General features: G+C 49.0%; 1 pseudogene; it reads left to right on the plus strand.

Annotated features, from left to right (window-relative positions):
• Positions 1-8,594: 8,594 nt before the first annotated feature.
• On the plus strand, positions 8,595-9,091 carry LOC138925010 (anaphase-promoting complex subunit 13 pseudogene; annotated as a pseudogene).
• The last annotated feature ends 422 nt before the right edge of the window (positions 9,092-9,513 follow it).

A 9,513-nucleotide genomic window follows, 5' to 3' on the forward strand; every position in this document is an offset into this window, starting at 1 on the left:
ACAGTATGGGGATTTCTCAAAAAATTAAAAATAGAAACACCATACGGTCCAGCTATCCCACTACTGGGTATTTATCCAAAGAACATGAAATCAACAATCCAAAGAGATTTATGCATTCCTATGCATAACAGCCAAGACCTGGAAGCAACCCAAGTGCCCATCAATGGATGAATGGATAAAGAAGATGTGATACATACACACACAATGGAATACTACTCAGCCATAAAAAGACAAAATCATGCCATTTTCAACAACATGGATGAACCGTGAGGGTATTATGCTAAGCAAAATGAGCCAGACAGAGAAAGACAAATACCGTACAATTTCATTCATAAGTGGAAGATAAACAAACACACGCATGAGGAGAACAGATTAGTGGTTACCAGAAGGGAAAGGGAGAGAGGGAGGGCAAAAGGGGTAAAGGGGCGCATATGTCTGGTAACAGGTAAAAACCAGACTATTGGTGGTGAGCACGATGCAGTCTATACAGAAACTGATATATAATAAGGTACACTGGAAATTTACACAATGCTATAAGCCAATATGACCTCACTAAAATATTGTATTTTAAAAACCCTACTTCACAACCACTAGGATGGCTAGAATAAAAAAAGTGAGATAAGTTTTGTCGAGAATAGGGAGATTTGGACCTTCATACACTGCTGGTGGGAATATAAAATGGTGCAGCCACTTTGGAAAACATTCTGGCAGTTCCTTAAAAATTAAGCCTAATTACCATAGGACCCATCAATTCTTAGGTATGTGTCCAAGAGAAATGAAAATATATGTTCACTCAAAAACTTGCCCATGAATGTTTATTGCAGCATTATTCATAACAGACAAAAGGTAGAAACGAAAAAAGTCCATGAACTGATGAATAGGTAAACAAAATGTGTTTTATCCATACAATGGAATATTATTTGGCCATAGAAATAACTGATATATTCATATATGCTACAACATGGATGTTCCTTGAAAAATTATGCTAAGTGACTGAAGTCAATTACAAAGGCAACTACAACATATATGATTCCATTCATATGTAGACAGAGACAGGGAATTCTATAGAGACAGAAAGTGGATTAGAGATGGCCTAGGACTATGACTGGGAGGAAGAAGATGGAAAGATAAGAAAGTAACTTCTAAAGGGTACAGGGGTTTCTTTTTGAAGCGACAAAATTGTTCAAAAATTGTGATGATGATTGCATATATCTCTGAATATAGTGAACACCACTGAGTTGTACACATTAAAGGGATGCATTGTATGGGATGTGCATTATATATCAATAAAGGTATTCAAATAAATAAATGCATTAGGAGTTTTGAACCAATGCGTTAAGTATATTAAGAGTTATCAGGCATATCCCACATTTACATAATTGTTTTTCCTAATAGTGGTGAAAATAGAAATTCGATTGCCTTAGGGATATCGCAGTCATTCACATTTCAAAATCTTTAGGCACACACTCAAAAACTACCTAAATTTCTTTCTGGTGTAAAATTTACACTTGAGTTTTATTGAACACGTCTCAAAGCTCACGGTGGGTCGGAGAAGAGTGTCTGCGCCCCGGCGAGGCTGCAGCGTTCAAATTTCCCAGCTGAGCCAGACCTTGGGAGGCTATGGGGTTGTTCAGCTAAAGTACCAAACTTGTGCAGGTGAAGGGATGGGGCAGCCTCAGCGCCGTCCACAAAGAGGAAAATGGAACCAGACTCTATTACCTACGGTGAGGTCATTTTTAAGTGTGTCTGGAAACAATGTCACAGTTCCATGAGTGGCCTCGCAGCCTTTGCCAACCCCTGACGCGGGGAGGACCCCAGACCCTCCTGTCCCCGTCTGCCCTGGCCTGGGCACGTCTCTTGCTATGGGCAAGGGTGTCCCTCCATCTGGAAACTGACTCCGGAATTCCTTGGGCTCACCTGTGTCCCTGCGTTTAGAAGGAGCTGCAGGAAGACGCCACTGTCCCTGTGGGGCCAGGAACAAGTTTTATTAAAAAGCAAACGCCCCTGCGGGAGAACAGATCCCGCCCAGACGTGGTACCTGGTTCTGCTCAGCCTTCTGACGCCCCGCCCTGCTGTCACTCAGAGGAGCGGGGGGCGGGTCCTTGCGAACTGTCCAATCAGGGGAGCAGCAGGGGCAGGTGGGTGGGGCCACGCTCCGCAAAACATGCGGACGCTCGTGGCCGCGCTCCGACGGTGTCTCGCCTGCGCTTGGGGCTCAGGTGTCTGTGCTGCCGCGTCGGTCCCTTGGGACCAGCCGTGGCCGCCGGAGGAGTGGGGGCGACGCTGGCGGACCCAGAACCCGGGAAACGGTGAGTGTGCGGCCCGGGATGAGGACGCGGGAGGAGGGAGTGGTGGGAAGCGGCGGGGCGGGCCGGCCTCCCGCGGTTCCCCTCCGGGCTCTGCGGCCCCGAGTCCGCGGTGGCGCCGCTTGGCCCTCAGGCCCCTCCGGCCGCAGCGTGGGGGCGGGGCCGGCAGGCGGGCCCCGGGCGTCCTGTGGTCCCTGCGCGCGGCGACTTGGAGCGGAGCGTCTCTGGGCCGCTGTGCGCCCGCAGCCCCGTGTGTCCCAGACGGTGCGGGGCCCGCGGGACAGCTGGGCCTCGGTCTCCGGGTCCGTGCGCGGAGGGGCTGCGGTCTGTGGGTCCCCAGGGCCTCCTTTCTATCCAGGGGGCACCTGTTTCCTTCTGAGTTTTCCAGATGTTTGGGGAGCAGCGTCTCAAATCCACGACCCTGTCCCCACAGCTCTTCCCAGGACCGACAATAAATCCCTAAATTTCGAGATTCCTCCCCGCATTCCCAAAGCCAGCTTCCCCTCTCCCATTCACAGCATCATTATCGCCTGTTCGTCCTCCCTGGTGCATTTCCAACAGACCCAATATTTTAACTGTTTATCGTTATCCCCCAGAGCCATGGATGGCTCTTTTTTAAAGATTCTATTTGTCTGTGGATGTTTTACACGAGAGGAAAGCAGAGAATAACCACCTGGAACTACGTTCCATAAAATCCTTGTGCCCTCCCTCCACGATCTCTCTGGGCACAGACATCCTATGGGAAGTCCTCTGGGGGGAGGTTCCTCTTCGGAAACTTTCTTGGGTGATCTGTCCTGTCACACTGCCCCTCCCTGGTTTGTTACTTTGAAAAGATTCGTTCACTTTTTTTAAGTCTCCGTTTTACAATAAATGTAAAATGAATTCAATCAATAGATCTTGCAAGACAGTATCAAATAGTTCCAAAGAGGCAAGAAAGAAGTGAATTTCAAAAAAATAAAATATAAAAGTATCATATTGCATGCGTTAAAATTTCTTGTTTCACTTTTTACTTCCCCTAATAGGTTTAGAATGTTTTGAGGTCTGCTCTTTCCTTTTGGGTGATTTCAGATGGAATTCCAGGGCTTAGACTGGCAGATCAGAAGTGTTGCAGTATGAGTGATTGTTTACAAAACAATTTGTTGCCATGGAAATAATAATTAAGATTATTAGTTTCTTTTTTTTTCTTTTGCTGGTCTAGAGTCACCCTGAGCTAACATCTGTTTCCAATCTTCCTCTCCCCCTCCCCGAAAGCCCCAGTACATAGTTATATATTCTAGTTGTAAGTCCTTCTAGTTCTATGTGAGCGACCGCCACAGCATGGCAATTCACAGGTAAATGGTGCGGTTCCATGCTGGGGAACCAGCCTGGGCCACCGAAGCAGAGCATGGCAAACTTTAACTGCTAGGCCATCAGGGCTGGCTCAAGATTATTATATTCTTAAAGCAATAGATACTCAGGGGTTTTCTCGTTGAGCTAGCAAAATGCCATACAATTTTCTTCCCTCGTTTCCATGGAAACACTGGGTTTGAATGATTTTACTGGATTGTTCAACAACTGAGTTTGTGTATTTAAAACATCACTGGTGTTCCAGAGCACCTCCAGTGGGGGCAGAAGCCTCAGGGCAGGGAGTCTAAGCTAAGGCCCCTTTGGGCCTGCAGAGGGAAGGCCTTGAAGGCCCAGTTGTCCTTCCTGGGGAGCCTCCCCCTGCAGGTGTCCTCCTGCTCACACCCCCATGGAAGGAGCCTTTATCCTGAGAGGAGCTGCAGAGCCCTGGAAAGCTGGGGGTGCACGTGCTCCTGGGGTGGGGAGTGACGCCCTGTCTGAGGTTGTCACTGTGGATTCCTTGGGCCTGTTTCTAGACGTAATTGGAGTTTTGCATCCACAGTGTAGGTGCACGCAGGGAGTAATTTGTTTACACTGAGAAAGTCTGTGAGAGTCAGGAGCTCTGGGTCCTGGATCAGGGCCCATTAATCTGGGGTCCATTTGGGTCAGAACCTTAAACTGAATCCAGCTGAGTTTCCCCACTGTGAGAATGGAGCCTGAGAGAGGGAGCATGTGCACCGTTCCCTGGGGAGAGGAGGGTGTGTGGGGCTCCCAGAGCTCCTTCCTGTGGCTGCTCAGGTGCCCTCCCCTCCTTCTCCAGGGACTGACCCCCTCCAGGGCTCTGTCCCTACCAGGAGAGTCAGGAACACGGAACCTTCTGACGGTGGCTTTCCTTCTGTCCAGGAGCTGCTGGTGGCATAGTGGTTAAGTTTGCACACTCTGCTTTGGCAGCCCGGGGTTTGCTGGTTCAGATCCCAGATAGGGACCTACACACTGCTCGTCAAGCCATGGTGTGGCGGCATCCCACGTATAAAATGGAGGAAGATTGGTTCAGATGTTGGCTCAGGAACAATATTACTCAAGCCAAAAGAGGAAGATTGACAACAGGTGTTGGCTCAGGGCCAATCTTTCTCACAAAAAATTAAAAAAAAAAGCCATCGCAAATGCATATTTTTCTTACCCACGTTTGTCCTTGTAATGAGCAGTCAGACTCCACATTTTTTCTTGTTTGCTCCCAGCTTAAGCCTCCTCTCTCCTTCTGCCTCTTGTGCCCCCCCCCCCCCCACACCCGACAAGCTGAGGAGGAAGCCTGAGTGCTTTCTCCTCTGCAGGAGATTCCCACCACCCCAGCCCCTGCCTGCTTATTCCTGAAAATACCCCAGTGTGAGCTACAGGGGGAGGACAGACTAGGATGCTGCAGGTCCTTTTAGGTAGAAAGATTTAAAAATTTTCATTCTGTGGTTTGCACTTTTGTAACTGTTAGTGTTTAAAGGAACTAAATCTGCTAGAATCGTTTCCTATGTACAAAAGTTAAAAAAAATAAAAGGCTGTTAAATAATAAAATATAGTACATATCAGTTTCTCTGTTTTTTAAAAATAATTCTGTAAGACAGCAAAGTCTGACTTATGATCATGGCCAACATACCCTGGTCCCCTCCAGCACTGTTACTCAAGTCACCCCGAGTACACAGTTTTGATGATTTTTTGAGCTTTCTGTTAGTGTTTCTTTATATAAAAAGAAGCAACTGCAAATTCATGTATTTTTACCCATGTTTGTCCTTGTAGTGAGCAGTCAGACTCCACATTTTTCGTGACTTCTCACAGCCTAAGCCCCACCCACCCTCCTCCCCTTGTGCCCCCACCTGGACAAGCTGAGGAGGAAGCCTGGGTGCTCTCTCCTCTAGAGCAGGCAGGAGATTCCCACCACCCCAGCCCCTGCCTGTGTGCAGAGCTCTCGCCCCGGCCCCACCCCCAGGCCCAGTGAAGCCCCAGGCCAGGCTCCATTCCTTGCTTTCTGAGCCCTGTCAGAGCTGCTTGAGAGGCTGGCCCTGCCCTCCCCTCAGACCTCTGTTATGTGAGTCCTAAGCCTTTTCCTACCTTGTGTGTGTGTGTGCCACCCTGGCATCAGTGTCAACAAGGGAACCACCCCTCTGCAGGGACCATAACAGTTGGCGCCCTGAGCAGCATGTCTAGACATGACCCCACCCGTGGGTCTGTCTTCTCTTGCTGTGCCTTGCTCCCCTGCTCTGCTGCCTGGTGGCGGCATGCACTGTGGGCTGCTGCTCGCTGGGGAGCTGGGCTGTGAGCTGTGCTGCCCCCTGTGGCATTGTTGACCCTACAAGGACTCAGTTCTAGGTTCAGCTGAGCGGAGCCTGCAGTTTTGAAAATTCCTAGGCATTTGGGAGCAGGACTGTGGGATTGAGGCCTCATTAGAGTAGTTGTGGGTCAGTGTCTTTGCTGGGATTGGTCTGTGTGTTAGAGTGAAGCTGTGACATGAGCTGCGTTGGTCTAATATACCCCAAGGATGGGGTTGGTGGACAGGGACTAAACTCCCTGCAAGAGGAGGGCCCATCGGTGGTCACTCCTGAGAGAGCTGTCATTTAAAGAGAAAGAAGAGAAGGTGAAAGGCAGACAGTAGGTGGCAGGCTGAGTCCACGCTCCTAACACCAGAGGGCTCCCCAGGCCCCTTCAGTACCTCTGCTGCTGCCGCCGCCCCTGCCTTTACTGTGACAAAGATCCTGACCTTCAGGGCTATAGGGGACAACACCATGGCACCCCTGTGGCATAAACGATTAGTTCAAACCTGACTTAAGCCCAGGGTTTAACCCTATAAAGCAACCAGTTGTCATGGGGAAGCTCCCAGCCCTGGTGGCACTGTTCTGAGGCTCTTGGGGGGAATAAAATTTATAAATAGCAGAGTACAGAGGCACTCCCTCCCCTCAAGTGTATTGGGTGTTTAAAAAAAACAAAAAACAAAATAAGAGAGGGAGGGAGAGAGGAAGCAAAAGAAACAAATACTGAAACAGGTCCACATTTTGACCAATTAGAAATCCAACATATACTGAATTTATGTAACAAAACAGATGGAGGCACACTCTTGGCTTTGGGGCCTCTGCAGCATCTGTTCTGAATTGATTTCACCATCTGCTGCAATGCACCAGTTCAGAAACCTTCATACAAACAGTCAGTATGAGGGTTCAAACTGTAGTTGTACCTGGGGATCCCGCTAAATTTGATACCCCCACAATCTTAGGGCAGTTACCGAATATAAAATAGGAGACAAATAGCTGTGGCTCACCTTAACACCAGAAAACTATGGTCTTGCCTGAATTCCCCAGGATCGTGACACTCAATGTCCTAGAATATCCCACACTGAGCAGGGAAGCTCTGAACCAATGAGTCATGAATTAAATTTAAGACACGTCTTTGGGACTTGCAGATTATCTTGTCCAAATGGGACCCCACAGACCTTTAACCTCCGGTTAAATGACTTGACATGGCGCAGTGTAAACAGGGCTTTGAAGGACTGAAAACCATTGTGCAACCCCTGTTAGTGAGAAGTGATGATTCTCTGTGCTTCTCCTTTTCGCAGCCGGATTTGGCCTGTTCATAAATCTGGAAGGAATGAACGGCACCTCACAGTGGATCACTGCAACCTGGAGGCTGCGGTCGCGCCAAACACAGCCCTAGACCCAGTCCCCAACAGTATGGAAAGCACTGACTCCGTCCAGTCAGCAGCTGGTAAACATTCTGCTCGCACAGACTCAGCTGAGTCTGTTCTGTTCAGAGCCTGTGTCCACAGCCTCTTAGCTGCACTGGGCCTTCCCCTTTGAGGGGACATGATGCCCCTTTACTGGGTTGTCCTCATGGATCTTCCACAGCTGTGCCCTCTCACAGCCACTGCAGGCGGGGTCTGAACTGCACCCACCTTGCCCCAGGAGCACAGTGTAACATGACCCTAACGACATCCTCCTCCAAGGACGTTCGGTTGACCTTCATTCAGGACAAACAAATATTGAAGAGAGGAGCTCACGAAAAGCAGATGGGCCATTCCCCACACATAATGTGAGGCCTTGACACCTTGGTTGAATTCCTAAAAACTATTTGGTAAGCCAGGGGCTGCTCCTCCCTGATAATGGGAAGAAATAGCTATTGTCCTCATAGCACACCCGTTTCTGCAGGTTCTCTTGATGTTTGGGAGGCAATATATTTCTTGTTTACAGGTTTTCCTTGAGCCCGTTTATGCTGTTATGTGCAAATTTGCCACCCTGAGTGGGCACCCCTACCACAGAAGGCTGGAGACTCTCTTCAAATTGTCCTACAGCCAACACTCCTGTTAGTGTCCTTGGAGATTCCTTCCCTACGGAGGCCTCAGTGACCTTCTGTCATGTCTTCTGGGGTACCCTTGATGGCCTTAAGTTGCCTGTAGGCTTCTGATGCAAGAACCTGCCCCAGCCCCCCACTGTGTGCCATTGGAGCTGCAGTCACCACCACATACTGGTCTCTCCTGATGATAGAGGCTCTCCGAGGCCCTGAGCATGGGACCCATGGGACCCTCCACTCAGCTGCCCGTTATGCTTTGGGCTCTGGAAACAGCACCCCATGAGCTCAGCACGGCTCCTAAGACCTCCTTGAGACACGATGGAGCCAAACCTGGGCTCTCTGGGATATCCTACCTGCAGGAGCGGGTGCCCTTCCATCCTGTCAGTTCCTTGCCACGTGCCATTGTTCTGGAAGAGGTCACCCCTCTCCCAGACCCCTTGGCTCCCAGGGAAGTGTCTTGGTTTAACGCAGTGAACTGCAACATGAGTTTGCAACATTTGTACAAGATGGAGCCCAGTGGAGAGTTACTGCTTTTCATCTCTTAATTGAGACAACCTTCATAAAGAAGGGGACCCCAACATAACTGAAACATCCCAAACTAACCACACATCAGGCGGTTATATTATTTTAAAAGTTCTTTAAGAAGTTTATCCCCTCCTCACCAGCAGATTGGCTCACCCACATCCAGGGAGAGAAAGGCGTGCGGGTCCCGTGATGTTGAGGGTAGGGTCCGTCGGAAGCGGGTGGAGCCTAGCTCAGATACCCATCTGACAAGATCAGAGCAGCAGGAGAATGGACACTGCAGTACAGAGAGATGGAAGGACCTCAAATTTGATTGACGATGCTTGGCAAGAAGACAAGCTGCCATCTCGAGGGTGTTGCAATACCACTGAGCAGGACAAGAGGTGGCACCACAGAATCTGTTAGAGAATGAGAAATGAAGTGGACAGGTAGCCTTATGGTACCTCCGTGGGAACATTTCCCCCATGGGTAACTGATGTCTGGCTCCTCTCCCCTGGACGGTTTCAGAAAACACATAGATACAAAATGCTTTCTTTCAGCCTCCTAATTCAGATCTTTTAGTAATAGACCAGCACTCCGAATGCACACCCGCTTAGTTTGCGGAAGCAAAGCGCAATGTGGAAATACCAGAATGAGAAACTGGTTGAGATTTCTCGGGAATGCAGACTGTTTGACTCTCTGAACCTCTGGTTCTTCATTCACTAGGTCGTGTTTGAACATGATTGGTTAAACATTTGCCTTTCACTCTGATTTTGCTTTGCTGTCACTGTTTAACACATTCCAGCTGGTTATCTGTGTCCTGGGACACGGGCGACTGAAGTTATGTGAGGAAAGGGCAAAGGAGACGAAGCAAGACATAAGGAGAATTATTAACTTCTCATGCACGCCTGCTCTGAGCAGCATCCTGAGCGGATGTGTGTCAAGCCTGTGGGCGTGATGGATAGAGAGAGAGCCTTCACTGATCACTGAGATTCAAGATCCCCCATGGCGTTCTCAGACTTTGGTCACATTTCGATTTAAAAGGTTACGTGACAGTTAC

Source organism: Equus caballus, chromosome 7, assembly GCF_041296265.1.
Source record: "Equus caballus isolate H_3958 breed thoroughbred chromosome 7, TB-T2T, whole genome shotgun sequence".
NCBI lineage: Eukaryota > Metazoa > Chordata > Mammalia > Perissodactyla > Equidae > Equus > Equus caballus.